The 20,029-nt window shown below is 40.6% G+C and overlaps 1 protein-coding gene and 1 non-coding gene across 2 annotated transcripts in view; one reads left to right on the top strand and one right to left on the bottom strand.

Annotated features, from left to right (window-relative positions):
* Window positions 1-20,029, top strand: part of FRZB (frizzled related protein) — a 42,747-nt gene that overhangs the window by 11,006 nt on the left and 11,712 nt on the right. The window lies entirely within an intron of this gene.
* On the bottom strand, window positions 565-669 carry LOC133768544 (U6 spliceosomal RNA). The gene has a single exon (XR_009866994.1). It is a non-coding gene; the product is annotated as a U6 spliceosomal RNA (small nuclear RNA).

The raw sequence follows: 20,029 nt of genomic DNA, 5'->3' as shown, positions 1-20,029 counted from the left end.
CTGGCAATTACCAATCTGTTCTTCATTACTGTTGTTTTGTCTTTTTGAAACTGTCATGTAAATGGAATGCTGCAGTATGTAACCTTTTGAGATTGACTTTTTTCATGCAGCGTTATGCCTTTGGGTTTCATCCAAGTTGTTGCAGGTATCAATATTCCATTCCTTTTTATTGCTGAGTATTTTATTACTTTGATGTGTTATCATTTGTATATCCATTAATTCCTTGAAGGATATCTGGAGTGCTTGCAGTTCGGAGTGGTCATGAAGAGAGCTGCTGTAAATATTCATGAACAAGCTTTTGTCTGAACTTCACTTTGTTTAAAAGTTTTTGATTAGCATGTCTTACTTGTACATTTTTGTGGAGTACAGTGCAGTATTCCAAAACTTGTAAATACAGCACAAACTGATCAAACCAGGAAATTAACAGGGCAGACATTTCTGTTTCCCTATCATTGTGTTTAGAGTCTACAAGCTTTTCTCTTGCTAGGCAGTATATAATACATTATTGTGAATTACAGTTAGCCCACTAGAACATATTACTGCTAACTAATTGTTCTGGTCCTCAAAAATATGGAATGCTTCACTAATTTGCATGTCACCTTGCACAGGGCCTTGCTAATTTTCTCATTTTGGTTCTAATTTGAGTATATGTGCTGCTAAGGTGAGCACTGTACATGTATTTTCATTTCTGTAGGGTAAATATCTAGGAAAGAATTGCTGGGTTATATGGTAAGTGTATATTTGACTTTGTAGAGAACTGCCAAACTGTTTCCAAAATGGCCCTCCAATTTTGCACTAGCAATTTATAAGAGTTCCAGTTGCTCTATATCCTCTCTGGCACTTGCTATCATCAGTTTTGTTTTTGTTAGTCATTTTATTAGGTGTGTAAAGATAGCTCATCAGGGTTTTAATTTGCATTTCCGTTATGGATAATGATGTTGGATATCTTTTTTTTTAAGATTTATTTTATTTATTTGAAAGTTACATAGAGAGAAGAGAGGCAGAGAGAGAGAGAGAGAGGTCTTCCATCCGGTGGTTCACTTCCCAGATGGCCGCAACGGCCAGAGTTGTGCTGATCTGAAGCCAGGAGCCATGAACCTCTTCTGGATCTCCCACGCGGGTGCAGGGGCCCAAGGACTTGGGCCATCTTCTACTGCTTTTCCAAGCCATAGCAGAGAGCTGGATAGGAAGTGGAGTAGCCGGGTCTTGAACCGCCGCCCATATGGGTTGCGGGCGCTTCAGGCCAGGGCTTTAACCCACTGCACTGCAGCGCCGGCCCCTGGCTATCTTTCTATCGGTTTACCTATCATTCACGTATATCCTTTTTGTTGTGTCTGTGCAATTCTTTTGTCCATTTAAAGTTGTATTTTTTTTTTTACTATTGAGTTTTGACAATTCTTTATTCATTATGGATACAAAGAACTCTTTTTGATTTCATTTGTTTTCTCTATTTTTTGTTTTCAATTTTATTGACTTCTATTTCTTTCTGTCTGCTTGCCTTGGAATTAGTTGGCCTTTTTATTTTTTAGGTTCTTAGGGTAGCACTTATGTTTTGAGACTTTTTTTCTCTTCTAAGATAAAATTATAAATACTCATCCTAAGAATGACTTTAGTTACCTCTCATAAATTTAATAGTCTCATTTTCATTTTTCTTCAGTTCAAAATATTTTATAATTTCCCTTGAGTATTCCTCTGACTTATGCATAATTTAGGATTATGTGGTTTAATTTGCTATTGTGTGGGGATTTTCCAGTTGTCATTATGTTATTTTTTCTAATTCTTTTATGGCCAGAGAACATACTTCATACGATTTTAATTCTTTTAAATTTGTCAGTTTATTAAATTTTTAAATTTCGATTCTTTTAAATTTGTCAAGGTTTATTTGTTAAGGTAATTTGTTAAGGACATGATCTATCTTGTTGCATACTCCACCTGGAAGAAATGTGTACTTCTACTTTATATTTTGCTTTTGGTTGGAATGTCCTTTAAATGTCAATTTGATTCAGTTGATTGATGCTGTTATTAGGTCTTTTATATTCTTGCTGGTTTTCTGTCTAGAAGATCTATTTAGCATTGAAAGAGTTGTGTTTCAGCCTACAAATATTATTGTGGAGTTTTCTAATTCTCTTTTTAGTTTTGTCAGTTTTGCTTCATGTTATTTGATATACACCAAATATTTTATGTTTACTATATTATGTGTTATTAGTGAATTGATGTTTTCATTACGTTATGTCTCTCTATCTCTGGTAATTTACTCTAAGGTCCATTTTGTCTGATATTAATGTAAAAGTACTTCAAAAAGTTCATGGAAAATGGAACTAAAAGTATGAGTTTATTTTGGTGCAAAGCATTTTTTATGCAAAAATATTCTTTTCCCAAGATACAGGAAACTCATATTATAGAACACACCGTGCATGGATTTCAAGTTTTTTTGCACCAAAATGAACTCATACTTCTAATTCCATTTTTTTTTTTAATTTATTTCTTTGACAGGCAGAGTGGACAGTGAGAGACAGAGACAGAGAGAAAGGTCTTCCCTTTGCCGTTGGTTCACCCTCCAATGGCCGCCGCGGTAGCGTGCTGCGGCCGGCGCACCGCGCTGATCCGATGGCAGGAGCCAGGTGTTTATCCTGGTCTCCCATGGGGTGCAGGGCCCAAGGGCTTGGGCCATCCTCCACTGCACTCCCTGGCCACGCAGAGAGCTGGCCTGGTCTAATTCCATTTTTTGATGAACTTTTTGGAGTCACTCTGTAGAGCTGCTCAAACTCTTTTTATTAGTGTTTGCAAGTGGATCTTTTTCTATTATTCTATTTTTAAAAAATTTTTTTAATATACAGTTTTTTTTTTTTTTTGACAGGCAGAGTGGACAGTGAGAGAGAGAGAGACAGAGAGAAAGGTCTTCCTTTTGCCGTTGGTTCACCCTCCAATGGCCGCCGCGGTAGCGCGCTGCGGCCGGCGCACCGCGCTGCTCCGATGGCAGGAGCCAGGTGCTTCTCCTGGTCTCCCATGGGGTGCAGGGCCCAAGGACTTGGGCCATCCTCCACTGCACTCCCTGGCCACAGCAGAGAGCTGGCCTGGAAGAGGGGCAACCGGGACAGGATCGGTGCCCCGACCGGGACTAGAACCCGGTGTGCCGGCGCCGCAAGGCGGAGGATTAGCCTGTTGAGCCACGGCGCCGGCCAGTTTTTTTTTTTTTTTTTTTGACAGGCAGAGTGGACAGTGAGAGAGAGAGACAGAGAGAAAGGTCTTCCTTTTTGCCGTCGGTTCACCCTCCAATGGCCGCCGCGGCCAGCGCGCTGCGGCCGGCGCACCGCGCTGATCCGATGGCAGGAGCCAGGTGCTTCTCCTGGTCTCCCATGGGGTGCAGGGCCCAAGCACTTGGGCCATCCTCCACTGCACTCCCTGGCCACAGCAGAGAGCTGGCCTGAAAGAGGGGCAACCGGGACAGAATCTGGTGCCCCGACCGGGACTAGAACCCGGTGTGCCGGCGCCGCAAGGCGGAGGATTAGCCTAGTGAGCCGCGGCGCCGGCCTATTTAGGTCTTTCATTTTAATTTTTTGTTTGATCCTTGTTTCCTTATTTCTTTTGTGTTGAGTTGCTCTCATCCCCCTTAGATAATGTTTATATATATATATATATATTCATATATATGTATGTATGTATGTATTTAAAGATTTATTTTTTTGTTTGAAAGGCTGAGTTACAGAGAGAGGGAAGAAAGGACAGAGAGATCTTTTATCCTCTGGTTCACTCCCTAAATGGCTGCAACAGTTGGGGCTGAGCAGAAGCCAGGAACTTCTCCGGGTCTCTCATGTGGGTTCAAGGGCTGTTCTGCTTTCCCAGGCACATTAGCAGGGAGCTGGATCAGAAGTGGAGCAGCCAGGATTTATGGGCTGCTGGCATCACAGGCGGCAGCTAAACCTGCTATGCCACAATGCTAGCCCATAGATTTTTTTCTTTTACGCATTAGATGTGTTTTAAGAAACTTAAGCAGTAGGAGAATAATAGCCTAATGTGCTTATGCAGATGTTGATAATTTCTATTGTTCTTCCTTTTTGAAGATTTATTATTTGTTTGAAAGGCAGAATAACTGAGCGAGGGTGGTGGTGGTGGTGGGGATGTGGCGGGTTCGTAGGCGATTCAGAGACAGAAAGAATCACTTTCCATCTGCTGATAGACTCCCCAAGGGCCATGTCAAAGCCAGGAGCTCAGGACTCCATTCAGGTCTCCTATGTGAGTGGCAGGGCCTGAAGAATTTGGGCCCTCATCAGCTGAAGTCCCAGGCACATTAGCAGGGAGCTGGATCAGAAGCAGAGCAGCAGGGACTTGAAGCATTGCCTCACCACAACACAGCCCCTGTTTTTTCTTCTTCCCCAAGATTCCAGGCTTCCTTCTGGTATCATTTCTCTTCTGTCTGAAGAATTTCTTTTAGCATTCCTTTAACCCAGCCTGTTGGCAGTAGATTTTATGTTTTCCTTCACCTAAACATATCTTTGTTTCACCTTCCTCACTGAAGAATGCTTTCACTGGGTATAGAATTTTGGGTTGGCAGTCCATTTAGTGCTGAAAAATATCCTGCTTCTGGCCTCAGTATGTCTTATGGAAGACCAGCAGTCATTTAAATCGTTCTTCCCCTTTAATGCATCTGTTTTCTCTGGTTTCTTTGAAGGTTTTCTTTCTTTGTCTTTAGTTTTTAGCAATTTGATTATTATTATTGATCAATGCTTGGGCATTGATCTCTTTGAATTTTCCTGTTTAGCCTTAACTGAGCTTCTTGAATCTGTTTATTCATTTTGCCAAATTTGGGATGCGCTCAGGAATTATTTCTTCAAATACTTTTGGCACAAACTTTCTTCTGTGAGGATCTGAATGTTCGATCCTCGGTAATGTCCAGAGCCTCTGTTCATTTCCCCTCACCCTCCAACTTTTTTCTCTGTTTAGATGGAGAGCATCTATTGGTCTGTCTTTATTGGTTCACTGGCTCTTTTCTTGGTTGTCCCTATTCTATTATTGGGAACTTTCAGACTTTTTTTTTTACTGTATTTTCAAAAATTAAAATTCCCTTTTGGTTCTTTAATATATTTTGTATATCTTTGTGAAGACTTTCTATCTTTCCATTTATTTCAAAGGTGTTCATCATTAGCCCCACAGGTCTTCCTGTTGGGGAGGAATGTTCTCCATCAGAGTTTTCTGCTTCAGACAGCCTCCCGTGCTACAGCTGTTGCTGTTACCCCTGTCCCAGGATGGCTTGAGGGGTGGGATACAGGAGACTGGCATGCTAGACACCCCTTTCCCACATCTTGAACCAGAACTGAGGATTTTTCCAGTACTCCCGGACTGTATAATTCCCACTTCTAGCTCACAGGCTGGAAACCAGACTGGTGGGCAGCAGAGGGGAAAACTGATGACTCATCTGTCAATTTGGTGGCACTAATGTTCTTCCCCAATCTCCTTGCTACTGTTTACTTTTTACAATTCTTTTTTTTTTAAAGATTTTTATTTATTTATTTATTTGAGAGGTAGAACTACAGAGAGAAAGAGGGAGAGATAGAAAGGTCTTCCATTTGCTGGCTCATTCCCCAATTGACCAAAATAGCTGGAGCTGGGCAGATCTGAAGCAAGGAGCCAAAGCTTCTTCCAGGTCTCCCATGCAGGTGCAGGATCCCAAGCACTTGAGCCATCTTGCACTGCTTTCCCAGGCTATAGCAGAGAGCTGAATCAGAATAGGAGCTGCCAGGATACAAACTGGCACCTATTTGGGATGAGGTGATGTAGGCGGAGGCTTAACCTGCTATATCACAGCGCCAGCTTTCAGAGTTCTTAAGTAACTGCTTCACACATTCTGTCCAGGTTTTATATCTGTATTCTTTGGGAGAAATGGAATGTAGTCTACTATCCCATTTTACCATATAATAAACCTTTAAGTATGATATATCTTCATAAAAGTACATAAGTTATAAGCAAATAACTCAGTGCATTACAAAGTACACTTATAATCACCTCATAGATCAAGATATAGAATATTACCAGCAGTCCAGAAGTTTCCAAACCACTGCTCCCACCCTTTGTCCCAATAGCAGGAATTTTAATATCATAGATTAACTTTACCTTATTTTTTGCTTTATATGGATGGAATCCTGCCTATACATTTCTTTCTGTGCATGTGTGTTCTGTTCATTTTCTCTTCATTATGTTCTGTATAGCAGCAGTTTTTCATTTTTGTGGCTATGTAGTATTCTGTCATTGATTGTATCACACTCTATTTATTAAATGTTCCTGAGTATTTGGGTTGTTTCCAGTTTTTGTTACCATGACTAATACTGTGTCAGTTTCTATAAAAATATTATAATATTATAAAATTATAATACTATAACTACAATGAGCTATTGTATTCTTTTATTTCATTTTCTTCTAGTGACTTGTACTGATGTTGGTGTCTTATATGTGAAAGTGGAAAATTTATTGAGTTGTAAATAACTTTGAAATATCAACTTTAGATATTTCTAAATATCAACTTTAGTTATTAGATTGGAATGGTTTTTACTGTTAAATTTTACTGAATCTTATTAGGGTGACAAGTTTTTGGCTTCAGACAATGTCCCCCAGAGGTGGTCCCAACAAACATTTAGCTTAGTAAAAACACAAGTGAATTAAAATGTTTTAGAATTAGTTGTCCACTCTTATAGTTTTCAGTGTCTATTTGGAAATCATTGATATCCAGCATTTTTGCTATTTTAAGGATCACTCCTTTAATTATGTTTGCTCAAAACAAGCCAAAAAAGCTCCTTTGTATAATAGTGTAATTAGTGAGTCGCAATTTCTGGCCAAGTGTTTATGTATGCTATCAATTTGTCCAGAAGTTATAGTTAGAAGAATACAGAGCTTCAGCGTATGAAAGAGAGAAGATGTCAACAGCACTATAAATGATATACAAAAATAGTTCAACATGTAAAACTACCTAAAATGAATTCAGTGTTCTGGGTTCAGTGTTTACTGTTCCTCTTTTTAAAATGTTTTCCATTCCTGGTATAATGGGAGAGAAGAAAACAAACAGGGAAAACCAAGGATCATGATGTTTTGGAAAGAAACACTAACATATTCACATGTTCCAAAAAGAAAACATAATTTGTTCACACTCAAAAATTTTATGCTTTGGAGAAATTTAACAGCTGAGGTTGATCATGATAAAACAGGAAATGAAGAAGTCACAAAAAACATTGTAAGCCACATAACTACGTCTTCCCACAGTGTCAAGCTGTTTGGAATTTGGAAAAGAAATTCTTTTACTCCAATTAATTTACCCATTGCTTTCAAGCGGAACAATTTTCTTTCTCTTTTGGAAATAATGACTTGTAAGCAGCTTCCTGTTGTGAGTGTATTTTACAGTTGTAAACCCACCAACGTAAAGAATACTCAAGTCCTGTCTATTTTCATAGCATGGAACAAGAAGCAAAATTTAGTTCTGTTCTACTGAGTCACTTAGTCTGTTAGATAAGAAAATTAAGGTCGATAGTCAAATGGTTCAATTCTACTTTGTGATGAGTCAATTTTTTTTTCTTTTTTTTTTTTTTTGACAGGCAGAGTGGACAGTGAGAGAGAGAGAGACAGAGAGAAAGGTCTTCCTTTTGCTGTTGGTTCACCTTCCAATGGCTGCCGCGGCCGGCGCGCTGTGGCCGGCGCACCCTGCTGATCCGAAGGCAGGAGTCAGGTGCTTCTCCTGGTCTCCCATGGGGTGCAGGGCCCAAGCACTTGGGCCATCCTCTACTGCACTCCTTGGCCACAGCAGAGAGCTGGCCTGGAAGAGGGGCAACCGGGACAGAATCTGGCTCCCTGACCAGGACTAGAACCCAGTGTGCCGGTGCCGCAGGCACTAGGATTAGCCTAGTGAGCCGCAGCGCCAGCCTGATGAGTCAATTTTGAGAATTTTCATTTGAAAAGCATGGATTTCTCCATATTGTTGGTAGGTTACTAATTAAGTTTGTAAGCTCGGCCATATTATTTCTCTGGGTCTGATTTCTAACAGAGCAATCAGTCTGTATTGACTTATGGGGTCCCTTCTGACACTATTCATGTTAGGAAACCCTTAGCAGGGTTCCCTTTTGCAAATCAGATACTCTACTAGAGTTTCTACTATCTACTTTCTGAACTTCTCCAGGTGTAACAGACTTTGGGAGCTGGGTGGGGCTATGAGTACCTGGAGATTCCTGGTGCCTGCAACTGCCCCAGCCACCTACCTGTGTCAGATGGTCTGTGTTTAGCTTGGGTAGTGTAGATCCGTTCTCCCTCTCTTTCCTTATTTTAACATCGTTCCTCCCTTTTGGCTTTCCTCCAGCTTGGGGAAGGAATTTAGATTTTTTCTTTAATGCAAATATTAATTGACTATAGAGGCTAAATTAACTTTGGGTAATTTCCACATTGGGAAAATGGTAGGATAGATAAATAGTATTTTTGTGGCTGGTGCCGTGGCTCAACAGGCTAATCCTCCGCCTTGCAGTGCAGGCACACCGGGTTCTAGTCCCAGTTGGGGCGCCGGATTCTATCCCGGTTGCCCCTCTTCCAGGCCAGCTCTCTGCTATGGCCCGGGAAGGCAGTGGAGCATGGCCCAAGTCCTTGGGCCCTGCTCCCGCATGGGAGACCAGGATAAGCACCTGACTCCTGCCTTCGGATCAGCGTAATGCGCCAGCCGCAGCGGCCATTAGAGGGTGAACCAACGGCAAAAAGGAAGACCTTTCTCTCTCTCTCTCTCTCTCACTGTCTACTCTGCCTGTCAAAAAAAAAAAAAAAGTATTTTTGTAATTATACAGTAGCTTATAACCATAGGTTTTTGCCATCCCCTTGTAGCTACTGGTACTTTTGACCAGTTCTTTTTCCTGAGCATTCTTCTCCTGGCTCTCTTACCCCAGTTCTGCTCCTGCCCTTCTTCTGGGCACTTTCCCCAAAGCTCTGTGCTTGGCCTCTGTTTCTCTCTCTTTAGTGTGAATTTCATTCTACTGAAGTTCATCCAGATACAAGCACTTCATTCTCACTCCTGTGACTCTAGTTCTGATCATTCTGTCAGGTGTGGTATCACATTTCCTTTTCAATAAATACTTCAACCTAGGTGTTCTATTTGTACTTCAAATATAATGTATTTAATAATTAATCTTCATGAAAAATTTCCTCCTTGTTACTTTCTTATGTAGCAACAGAATTTTGCTGGGTCTCCAGTACTGAAATGTATTAGTTGCTTTTATTATTAGTCTACTCATCCTACCATTCATAAAAAATGTAATGAATACTCACTTGTACTACACACTCTATATGCCAAAGACATGAAATGAAGGAGTAAACAGATGACTGGAATTTTTCTTTTTTTCCACCTCTTTTCTATGTTCTTGGCATTGAATAGATACATGGTTTTTTAAGATTTATTTTATTTTTTTGAAAGGCAGAGTTTTGGGGAGAGAGGGAGAGACAGAAAAATCTTCCACCTGCTGGTTCACTTCTCAAATGACTGCAATGGCTAGGGCTGGGCCAGGCTGAAGCCAGGAGCCAGGAGCTTCCTTCAAGTCTTCCACATGGGTATAGCGGCCCAAGGACTTGGGCCGTCTTCTGATGCTTTCCCAGGCACATTAGCAGGGAAGTGGAGTAGCTGGAACTTGAACCATCACCCATATGCCAGCATTGCAGGTGGTAGCTTAATCCTTTCCACCACAACACTGACCCCCACACCCCACATGATCGTCTAAAGGCAATGTTAATGGACTTCTTGAGTATATTGTGAAACCTAACACTTAGGATGTCATGGGGGAAAATAGGCAATGCTTCATTTTGGATATCTGGAATGACTTTTGGATGCAGAAACTGTATGAAAGGTAGTTAATTCAAAAATTTTCAATGACATACATGCTAAAGGAATAAACTGAGCTTCTTTTTTTATTCATCTAGTGCCAGTCTTCTTAATCTTAAGCAATTCCCTGTTACAAAGTAAAAATTACTCTGAATTGAGTCTTTTATTACAATATTTAAGTTTTGTTTTTACAGCTAATTCAAGTGAATATTACTTTTGCTTTCTCAAGCTTTATTATATTACCCAAGTTCACCAGTTGACCTTATCACTTTTTCCATATGATATAATTTTTTTTTGCCTTATATATAGCTTTAGGAAATAAATATTATTTTGAACACATAATGAATGGTTGCTGAGTCATGACACATTTCACTTTCTGGAAAAAAATTCAAGGAGCATCTTAAATGAATTTATATGTTATTGGTACTTTATTATTTATTTATAGTGAAATGCACAAATTTGAAGTGCATGTCACCTTGAGTTTTGACAAATGTGTCTTCCCAAGCAACCATTGCCCACATCAAGGTAAAGAACTTTTCCATCACACCTGGAAACTCCTTTGTGCTCAATAAAGAGGTGAACATGGTTCTGATTTTTATTACGATAGATTAATATCGTCTTTTTTTAGCTCCATCTAAGTAGAATCATACTATAATATTCTTTTCTGAGTGATTGCTTTTGTCTACTATATTTTTGAGATTTATCCATTTATCTATATGTGCATCATGTCATTTATTATTATTATTATTTTTTGTATAACAGTACATCTTTGCATGAGATGACACCAGTATGAATTCTATTGATTGGTTTTTATTTGAAAGGCAGAGTTAAAGGGGGAGGGAGGTTCTTACATCTGCTAGTTCACTCCCCAAATGGCTGTAACAGCTGGGGCTGGGCCAGGCTAAAGTCATGAGCTAGGAACTCATGGGTACAGGGGCCCAAGCTCTTTGGCCATTTTCTGCTGTTTTCCCAGGCACATTAGCAGGGTCCTGGGTTGGAATTGAGCAGCTAGGACTCAAACTGCCACCGATATGGGATGCTGGCTTTGCAGGAGGCTTCTTAACTTGCTATTGCACAATGCCAGTCCCTAGGCCGGTGCTGCGGCTCAATAGGCTAATCCTCCACCTGTGGTGCCGGCACACCAGGTTCTAGTCCCTGTTGGTGTGCCGGATTCTGACACGGTTGCGCCTTTTCCAGTCCAGCTCTCTGCTTGTGGCCCGGGAGTGCAGTGGAGGATGGCCCAAGTCCTTGGGCCCTGCACCCCATGGGAGACCAGGAGAAGCACCAGACTCCTGCCTTCGGATCAGCGCGGTGCGCTGGCCACAGCAGCCATTGTGGGGTGAACCAATGGGCAAGGAAAACCTTACTCTCTGTCTCTCTCACTGTCTACTCTGCCTGTCAAAAAACAAAAAAACAAACAAACAAACAAAAAAAACCAAAAAACAATGCCAGTCCCTAAATTCTAGCTTTTTAAATATAGCTCTTGGTTTCTTTTTCTGTAGGAGTTGTGCTGTTCTTTACCCCCTTTCATCACTGTGATCAGAACACTAGGGTCCTGGGGTTTTTCTTTACTTTTAATCCCCTAGGCATAATAACATCCTAGAGTGTGTGTGTGTGTGTATGTGTGTGAAGTACCCACTTGATGCCTTGCAATTTTGGGTAGAAGAAATGTGATCCTAAGGGCGGAATCTGGGATATTTTACCATCTCCTTGTTTCTAGGATGACAATGGAACTGATCTAGAAGGCCAAATATTATATTGCCCATCTTTCAACATACAGCGATCTGAAAAAGTCCATAAAAGAATCTGTCTCCTTTTTTGATGATAAAGTAGATGAACTCTCTAGTGCACTGACTTCTTAATTTATTAACTTGCTTATCTATTCTGCCCCATTTCCACTGGAATTTCTAGATCTTGTCTTCTGTCAGTGGTGCTAACTTTATAATGTTAATTTCAGGTATCCCACACCTTGCCTACCACCTCTTTTTCATTCCAGTTGATTTGCTCTGGAAAATTGTTTTTACTCCCCCGAGTCTGCCTACTCATCAACTGCTTTTTACTCTCTTCAGCCCCTGATCTTCTTGTGTACCTGAGATTTCATACTGTATTGTAACAACCATTCCCTTGAAGTATCCCCAATTCCCTGATCCACTCCTTGTCTGCCATATTCACCTGGCCAATTCCTAACTCTATTTGCTGGAACAAATCACTCAGCTAGGATGACTGGATATACTTTAAGTTCAAGATAAAAATTTCAAACAATTAACACTACCTAGCAATTTTGCCTACTAAAAATTTTGCCTTCCAACTCAAAATAATGGCTTTATACTTTCTCTCCTCATGCTTCCTCACTTTGCCTGTCTTAGCTCTTCATCCCCATAGCTAATGACTTCACTTCATCCTTCAGCGAGAAAGTAAAAACAATTAAAAGCAACTCACTCAGCACTCCTCCAACACATTTATCAACTTGTCAACATCAGTTCTGCTCTCTCCTTTTTCTTGTGTAGTGGGTGGAATTCTTTTGCTTTCAAAGTTTTATTCTCTCTTTTGTTCAGGCTCCCATCATCTCCTTGACAATTGAATCTGTGGATCCTTTTCTCTCCCAATCATTTGAGCTCTGAGGATCATTTGATACACTGGACCGCCCTCCTTTTCTCTTAGAACAGCTTTATTCAGCTTTCTCGGCTCCACCCTCTCTTGTATTTCTTATGACATCACTGGATGCTCCTTCTCAGTCAGAGACTCTTTATCTCAGCAGTTGAAGCAGAAATGTGCCAGGGCAAGGGCTGCAAAGTGATTTTTCAAGGATGACAGAGGATGTTTGTAACCTTGACTCAGAAAATGGATGCTTGGCTCCATTTTGAATTTTAGGCATGCTCCTCTTGTTTCTCTGCTCTGATAGAGTCTAAATTTTTGTATAAATGTAGAGAAGTAATAACATATCCTTAGAGTTATTGTTTTTCTTTTTGTCAGCTATCTGGACAGTGGTGATAGATGAGTATTTGCCCTAACAGCTAGGGTACTGGGTTGGATTGCTTGCATCCCAGATTGGAGTTCAATACCTGGTTCCAGCTGTAAATTCTAATTCCCTGGTAGTGTAGAACCTGGAGGCAGTAGTGATGGCTCAAGAAGTTGAGTCCTGGGCACCCACATGGGATTCCTGGATTGGGTTCCCAGCTCTCAGATGCTGCTCAACACAGTCTTCATTGTTGCATTCGGGGTATAAAATAGAAGATGGGAGCTCTCTCTTCTGCCCATCTTTACTGAGTTGAGTCACTATATATGTTACAAACAAATATCTTAAAACAAGCAGTCGAAACACAAAGATAAATGGCTTGGCATAGGATCATCAAAATTAGCAATATTCCTAAGAATATAATTACTACATAAATTATAAAATAAGCATGAGATCTACATAACAAGTTTCAGTATTTAAGGATTATAAAAGCCTGGTCCAGGGTCTCAGTTGAAAACAGTGAAACATCAAGCTGTCAGCCATTTTTCTTCCTGGTCAGACAAAGCTTGAGCTCAGTGATGGTGAAGGACTAGACCATTAAAGTGGGATCAGTCTTTTTTAGGTGGGAAATGTGGACCCAAGCGTCAATTATCTTGAGTTTGGCTGCATAGGGACTTATTAGAAGTACCTGGAAAGCATCTTTCCAGTGAGGCTGTGAGGAATTTTTAAGGAGATGTCTGTCTTTTTCAGTACATGAACTTACCAAGCTGGATTCTGTAGAGTTGAAGGTCACTCTCCTTGTCATTGTAAAAAGATTGTTTTACTAAAGAGTGATTTTTATTAATATTTAAAAAATATTTATTTATATATTTGAATGTCAGAGTTAAATAGGGAGAGGGAGAGACAGTTATATATATAGAGAGATCTCCCATTTGCCGGTTCACTCCCCATATGGACTGGGCCAGATGGAAGTCAGGAGTCAGGAACCTCATCTGGGTCTCCTACATGGGTAGCAGGAGGCATCTTCTACTGCCTCTCCCAGGCCACTAATAGGGATCAGGAAAAGAAGGGGAGCAGTTGAAACATGAACCCTCGTGGGATGCTGGCATTGTAGACAGTGGCTTTACCACTAAGCCCTTTATTAACTCTTTTAATGTGCTCTTGCCAATATGTAGGAATTCTGCTTTTTATGACTAAAGAGTCCAGGACTTCAGGGGACATATGCATAATGGATTTTTGTTCTGTTTGATGTATTAACAATTTTATAAACCCAGTTTTTAAGTTGTGGAAAGTTTTTAAAAAGATTTTATTTTATTTATTTGAAAGGCAGAATTACAGAGACCAAAGGAGGGAGGGTAGAAGGAAGATTTTTTTTTTTTTAAGATTTATTTTTTATTTATTTGAAAGAGTTACAGAGAGAGGTAGAGACAGAGAGAGAGATCTTCCATCTGCTGGTTCACTTCCCAGATGGCCGCAATGGCTGGAGTTTCTTCTGGGTCTCCCACGTGGGTGTAGGGACCCAAGGACTTGTGCCATCTTCTATTGCTTTTCCAGGCCACAGCAGAGAGCTAGATCAGAAGAGGAGCAGCTGGGACTAGAACCGGTGCCCATATGGGATGCTGGTGCTTCAGGCTAGGGCTTTAGCCTGTGGTGCCACAGCGCTGGCTCCAGAAGGAAGATTGAGAGAGACACACCTTCCATCTGCTGGTTCACTCTCTAAGTGGCCACAATGGCCAGGCTGTCCAGGCTGAAGCTGGAAGCCTGAACTCCATCCAGGTCTCCTGTGTGGGTAACAAGAGTCCAAGCACTTGGGCCATCTTCTGCTGCCTTCCCAGGCACATTCCCAATGAGCTGGATCTGAAGTGGCATAGCCAGAACTCAAATTGGTGCTCATATGGGATGTTGGTGTCATAGGTGGCAGCTTAACACATTGCACAATGCCACCCCCTAAATTCTGAAATTTTTACTCAATCCAGTATGTGACTTTAAAGTTACCAAATATCTGTATTCAACATGCAAATCTTAACATTATAGTGAATTTCAAAGATCATTCATAATCAGCATCAGAATAAAGCATTTTAGCTAAGGGACAATAGGACTTAACTGTCCCGGTTGCTGATAGGCTAAGACTCCAACTACAGCGCCACAGCCCATATGGACGCTGATTTGCGTCCCGGCTGCTCCTCTGCTGATCCAGCTCTCTGCTTATGGTCTGGGAAGGCACTGGAAGATGGCCCAAGTGGTTGGGCTCCTGCACGCATGTGGGAGGCGTGGAAGAAGCTCCTGACTCCCGCTTCAGCTCAGCTCAGCTCTGGCTGTTGCGGCCATTTGAGGAGTGAACCAGTGGATGGAAGACCTTTTTCTTTGTCTCTCCCTCTCTTTGTCTGTAACTCTACCTCTCAAATAAATAGATAAATAAGATCTCTTTAAAAAAAAATCAGAAGAGTTCACTATCACCGGCAATGTGCTTTGCTTATTTCTGTGCCATTTAATATAATCAGATTTCTAGGAATTGTATGATTTTTATCTTCTCCATCTTACATATAATGGTTAGGTCCTGCCTAGATGAAAGCAATTCAGCTTTCAGGTTTCTGGCATAAATATAATCAGAGCACTTTTCAGGTTAGACTAATTTATTAGGTCATCAGGTTACATGTTCTCACTTCACTTACACAGTGCACTTTTCTTTCCTAGCATGTGTCAATGTGATTATAATTTGTTTTATGTGTATTTGTTCAATAGCTGTATCCTCTTCTGTTTCTGTTGCCCATTGTTCATCCTACATACCTGTTAGCCTGGAATGTAGCAGATAGCCAATACATATTTATAGAACGAACACATTAATATGTAAGTGTCTAAAAAAGTTCAACCAATGTTGGTACTTTTCTCTTTGCCTTCTCCCCTTTAGGGAAGGATGAATATCTCAAAGTCATTATGTCAGAGGACACTATTGTTTCTATAGAAGAAAGAAGAATTCATCATGTGATAACTATTAACAGATGTTTAAATTACTTTAGGATGTATGTGCCCATAGATACCCTTTATAAACAGTTGAAAATATAGATTTGGATATCAGTAAAGAGGTCACAGTTAAGGATCTAGATCTTGAAATCATAAAATGTGTACTTTATACCCCTTAAAATTTGTTCTGATCAGCTCCTATGGAGGGAGAGGACCAGTGCATTTCAGTGGGTCAAATGCTGGGATATATGACCTACAATGCTTTTGGCACAAGTTAAAACTTATTTAAACTGTGATCTGATTAGCAAAGGTCCATCTTGAAAGATTAACAATAAAATTCTGACATAAGTAGAATTTATGTTTTCTTTCACCCTCTTCCCCCTACTTCGGGACAGATCCTAAGCACAGATCTAAGAACTTTCCCTAGAAAAGCAGAAAAATATCCACTCAAAGATAGTATTCCAAGGTCATGGTGCATGAAATGTTATAGGATTTTAGAACCTAGTAAAGTTAATTATAGTCTTAGAGCTCTGAACCAGAGTCAAGAGAATTCAATAGGAAAAAACAATCAGGGCTAATTAGAAAGTTGTATCCCATTGAACTCAGACAAGGTTGCATTATAAAGTGATGCTGCAGTGAGTATCAAACTCCATAATTGTATCAGAATTATAAATTTAAAAATTCTTTAGAACTTGTAAAGCCATATAAAACTACCATTATCCTTATGTATTTTCAATGAATGAAGCTATTTATTGAGCAAAACAGAATAAAAGAGAATATGATCATTTTCCCCTCTGAGCTCTGTATGTCTCACTGTTGAGACAGCAAGGCTGTTCATTGCCCAGACCCCGCTGTGTACACTGGGGCATCTCCCCTGAATTGCAGATTAAGTTCTGTGGAGCTCTGGACATCTTTTACTTTTGCTAACTCACTTCTGCACTAGAGCGAAACACTTATTTTGTACTATGACAGTCAACAGTCTTGTTTTACTAGTAGAGATAGTATGAGATAATTGGTTTTAGGAGAGTCCCTTAAAGAGTGGAGCAGGGAGAGTGAAGGGATGAGGAAAAATTGCCAAAGACAGTTTCCTGGTGGTGGCCCTGGTTGCTCTTGGGGTATGGTGCTGCATTGTTCCAAATTCATTGTTTTATATTTAATACTAGAATTTGATGTGAACAAATTGTTAATATTAAAACTTTGCCCATGTTTGAAGATCTCTTTGTCATGATTTAGGCTATGTCAGAGCCAACTCCTTTAATTCTTTCATGTATGTTTTTCCTTAGGTGAAACACCAGTGTAGACTCTTTTTAAGCTTTCAACATTAGAATGCAGGAAAATCAGTTGCTAATGATTTTAGTACAACAATTTCATTTGACACTGTAGAAAACAAAATTTTAAAATCTTGTACCATTGGAAAGCATCAGGAGGAAGACTCCTAACAATTAAAGCAGAAAGGATGGTAGGGCTACTGACACAACAAAAAGTGGGGTCAAGAAATTAACTATTGGTTATAAAGAAAAATTAAGTTACAGTCAAATTTAGGGTGCTAGGCACAAAAATGTGGTAAATAATGTATGCAGTGTATTTCTCTACAACTCTATGCAATTTCAACCTTCTTAGGTTTTGGGATCTATATATTTGTAAATGTGTGTCAAAATAATTTAGAAGAGGGATAATGCTTGGGATCTGTTCATCTAAGATATGCCTCATGAGTACCCTCAGATATGAACATTTGGGTTGAGTAAGTGTATATAAGTGAAAGGAAGTTCTTTGACTTTTGAGCCTTGTATGTATAAAGGTTCATTCCTCCTCATTACTGTTAGTGAGTTATTAGTTACTTAAACTAGACAGATATTTGCTTATAGCAAAAATTAGGGATTGGGGCCTGGAGAGGGCCTCATATATAAGAGCAAGTGGTAAGCCACTACCACTAGTAGGAATGATAGGCACATTGTAAATGAGCAAAATTCAGTCCTCAGAGTGTAATTGCTTAGCTTATTAGCTATTAGGTAATAGTTCTATGTATATTTGTATACACAGTTGTGTAAACACCTACTGAAAATCTTCCCAAATAACCTTAACATATAATTTTTAAAAAACCTCTTGTTAGGAGTATTTTATGGAATCCATTTGTTTATGCTTCAAACAAAGTTAAATGGGTAGTAACAAAAAATAGACTCCAGTCAGTGAAAGTTGCTGTATCTATTTTAAAATATGTATTTATTTAAAAGGTAGAATGACCAGGAGAGAGAGAGAGACAGAGATATTTTCTATCTGCTGGTCTACTTCCCAAATGCTCACAAAAGCCAGGGGAAGGACAGGCCAAAGCCAGGATCCAAGACCTCCATGTGTGCGTCTCATATTTGGTGGCAGGAGTACAAGTACTTGGGTTGTCATCTGTTGCCTCCTAGGCATTTTAGCAGGAAGTTGGATCAGAAGCGTGGAGTAACCAGGACTCCAACCTGACACTGGTTTGGGATGAGGGAATACCAAGCAGCAGGTTACCCTGCTGTGCCACTATGCCTGCTACAGTTGCTATATTTTCTTTTTTTAAGATTTATTTATATGAAAGGCAGAGTTACAGAGAGGGGTTTGGAGAGAGAGATTGATCTTCTGCCTTCTGGTTCACTCTGCAAATGTCCACAACAACTAGTCTCCTGAACCCAGGAGATTGGGACTCCTTCTGGTTCTCTCATGTGGATGCAAGGGCCCAAGGACTTGGGCAACCTTCTGCAATTTTCTCAGGCAGGTTAGTAGAGAGCTGGATAGGAAGTGGAGCACCTGGGACTTGAACTGGCACCCACATGGGGTGCCAGCACTGCAGGTGGAGGCTTAACCTTCTGTGCCACAGAGCCAGCCCCTGAGCCATCTTAACTATATACAGAAAAGCTATTAAAAATTGTTGAACAGGGAAGGTGCTGTGTGCAGTGCTGCCAAACTCACTTCTTTCGTGGTGACAGCAACAGTTGCTGCTGCCACTGGTCCCCAGTAGAGATGCTTCTTTCTAGGACTTAAAGCTGGTAGGAATGGCACTCCTGTCTCAGAGCTGCCACTTGAACAACTAGCATTTACAGTTTCAACTGGACATAAGATTTATTTTGATTGGAAAATACAATATTTAGTGGTCAACAAAAGCTCCTGGGCTTCATTGATCTTCATGCTAACATAAAACACTTTTTAAACAAGACATTTTTGTTGGCTTCCTTTCTCTGATTTGTATGTTCTTTTTCCCTTCTGTCAAACAGAAGGAACACATGCAATTTAACTTATAATAAAGCTTTCTCAGGGTGTTATTTTTAAGGAAATCTTTACATACAATAAAATATTTTTTTTTTTTTTTTTTGACAGGCAGAGTGGACAGTGAGAGAGAGAGACAGAGAGAAAGGTCTTCCTTTTGCCGTTGGTTCACCCTCCAATGGCCGCCGCGGTAGCGCGCTGCGGCCGGCGCACCGCGCTGTTCCGATGGCAGGAGCCAGGTGCTTCTCCTGGTCTCCCATGGGGTGCAGGACCCAAGGACCTGGGCCATCCTCCACTGCACTCCCTGGCCACGCAGAGAGCTGGCCTGGAAGAGGGGCAACCGGGACAGGATCGGTGCCCCGACCGGGACTAGAACCCGGTGTGCCGGCGCCGCAAGGCGGAGGATTAGCCTGTTGAGCTACGGCGCCGGCCCAATAAAATATTTTCTAAAGTAATTGTGTTACGTTGAATTTTTATATTGATTTTAACTGCTGACAATTTATCTGTTTAAGATGTGTGTTTCTTAGCTAAATAATCCTGGCAGCTCTTCTATAGAAGGTATAATAACCCACTTTTCAAGATTTTAAATTACTGGTACTACATTATCACATTTTGAGATAACTAGAACTTTTATTATATGTATATAAAATATATGTTCTGGTTTCTACCCATACAGGTTTGTTCTATAAAAATTTTTTCATTTTATTTGGAAGACAACGAGGAAGAGGGGGAGAGGGGAGAGGAAGGAGGAGATGGGAAGGGATCCTTCATCCTCTGGTGCACTCCTCAAATGCCAGCAGCAGCTAGGACAGGGCCAGGCCAGAACCCGGAGCCAGGAGCTCTGTCTGGGTCTCCCACATGGGTAGCAGAGATCTATGTACTTGAGCCATCATCTGTTGCCTCCAAGGATGCCTTAAGAGGCTGGATTGGAAGTAGAAGAGCTGGACTCAAATCAGGCACCCCAGTGTGGAATGTGGGCACCCCAAGCAGTGACTTAAGTGCTGAGCCAAACGCCCACCCCTCTTCCAGACATTTTTAAAACATGG

The sequence above is a fragment of the Lepus europaeus genome, chromosome 1, assembly GCF_033115175.1.
Source record: "Lepus europaeus isolate LE1 chromosome 1, mLepTim1.pri, whole genome shotgun sequence".
Lineage (NCBI taxonomy): Eukaryota > Metazoa > Chordata > Mammalia > Lagomorpha > Leporidae > Lepus > Lepus europaeus.
Note: the sequence above shows the minus strand (reverse complement) of the source record. Positions and strands in the feature narration are given on the sequence as shown.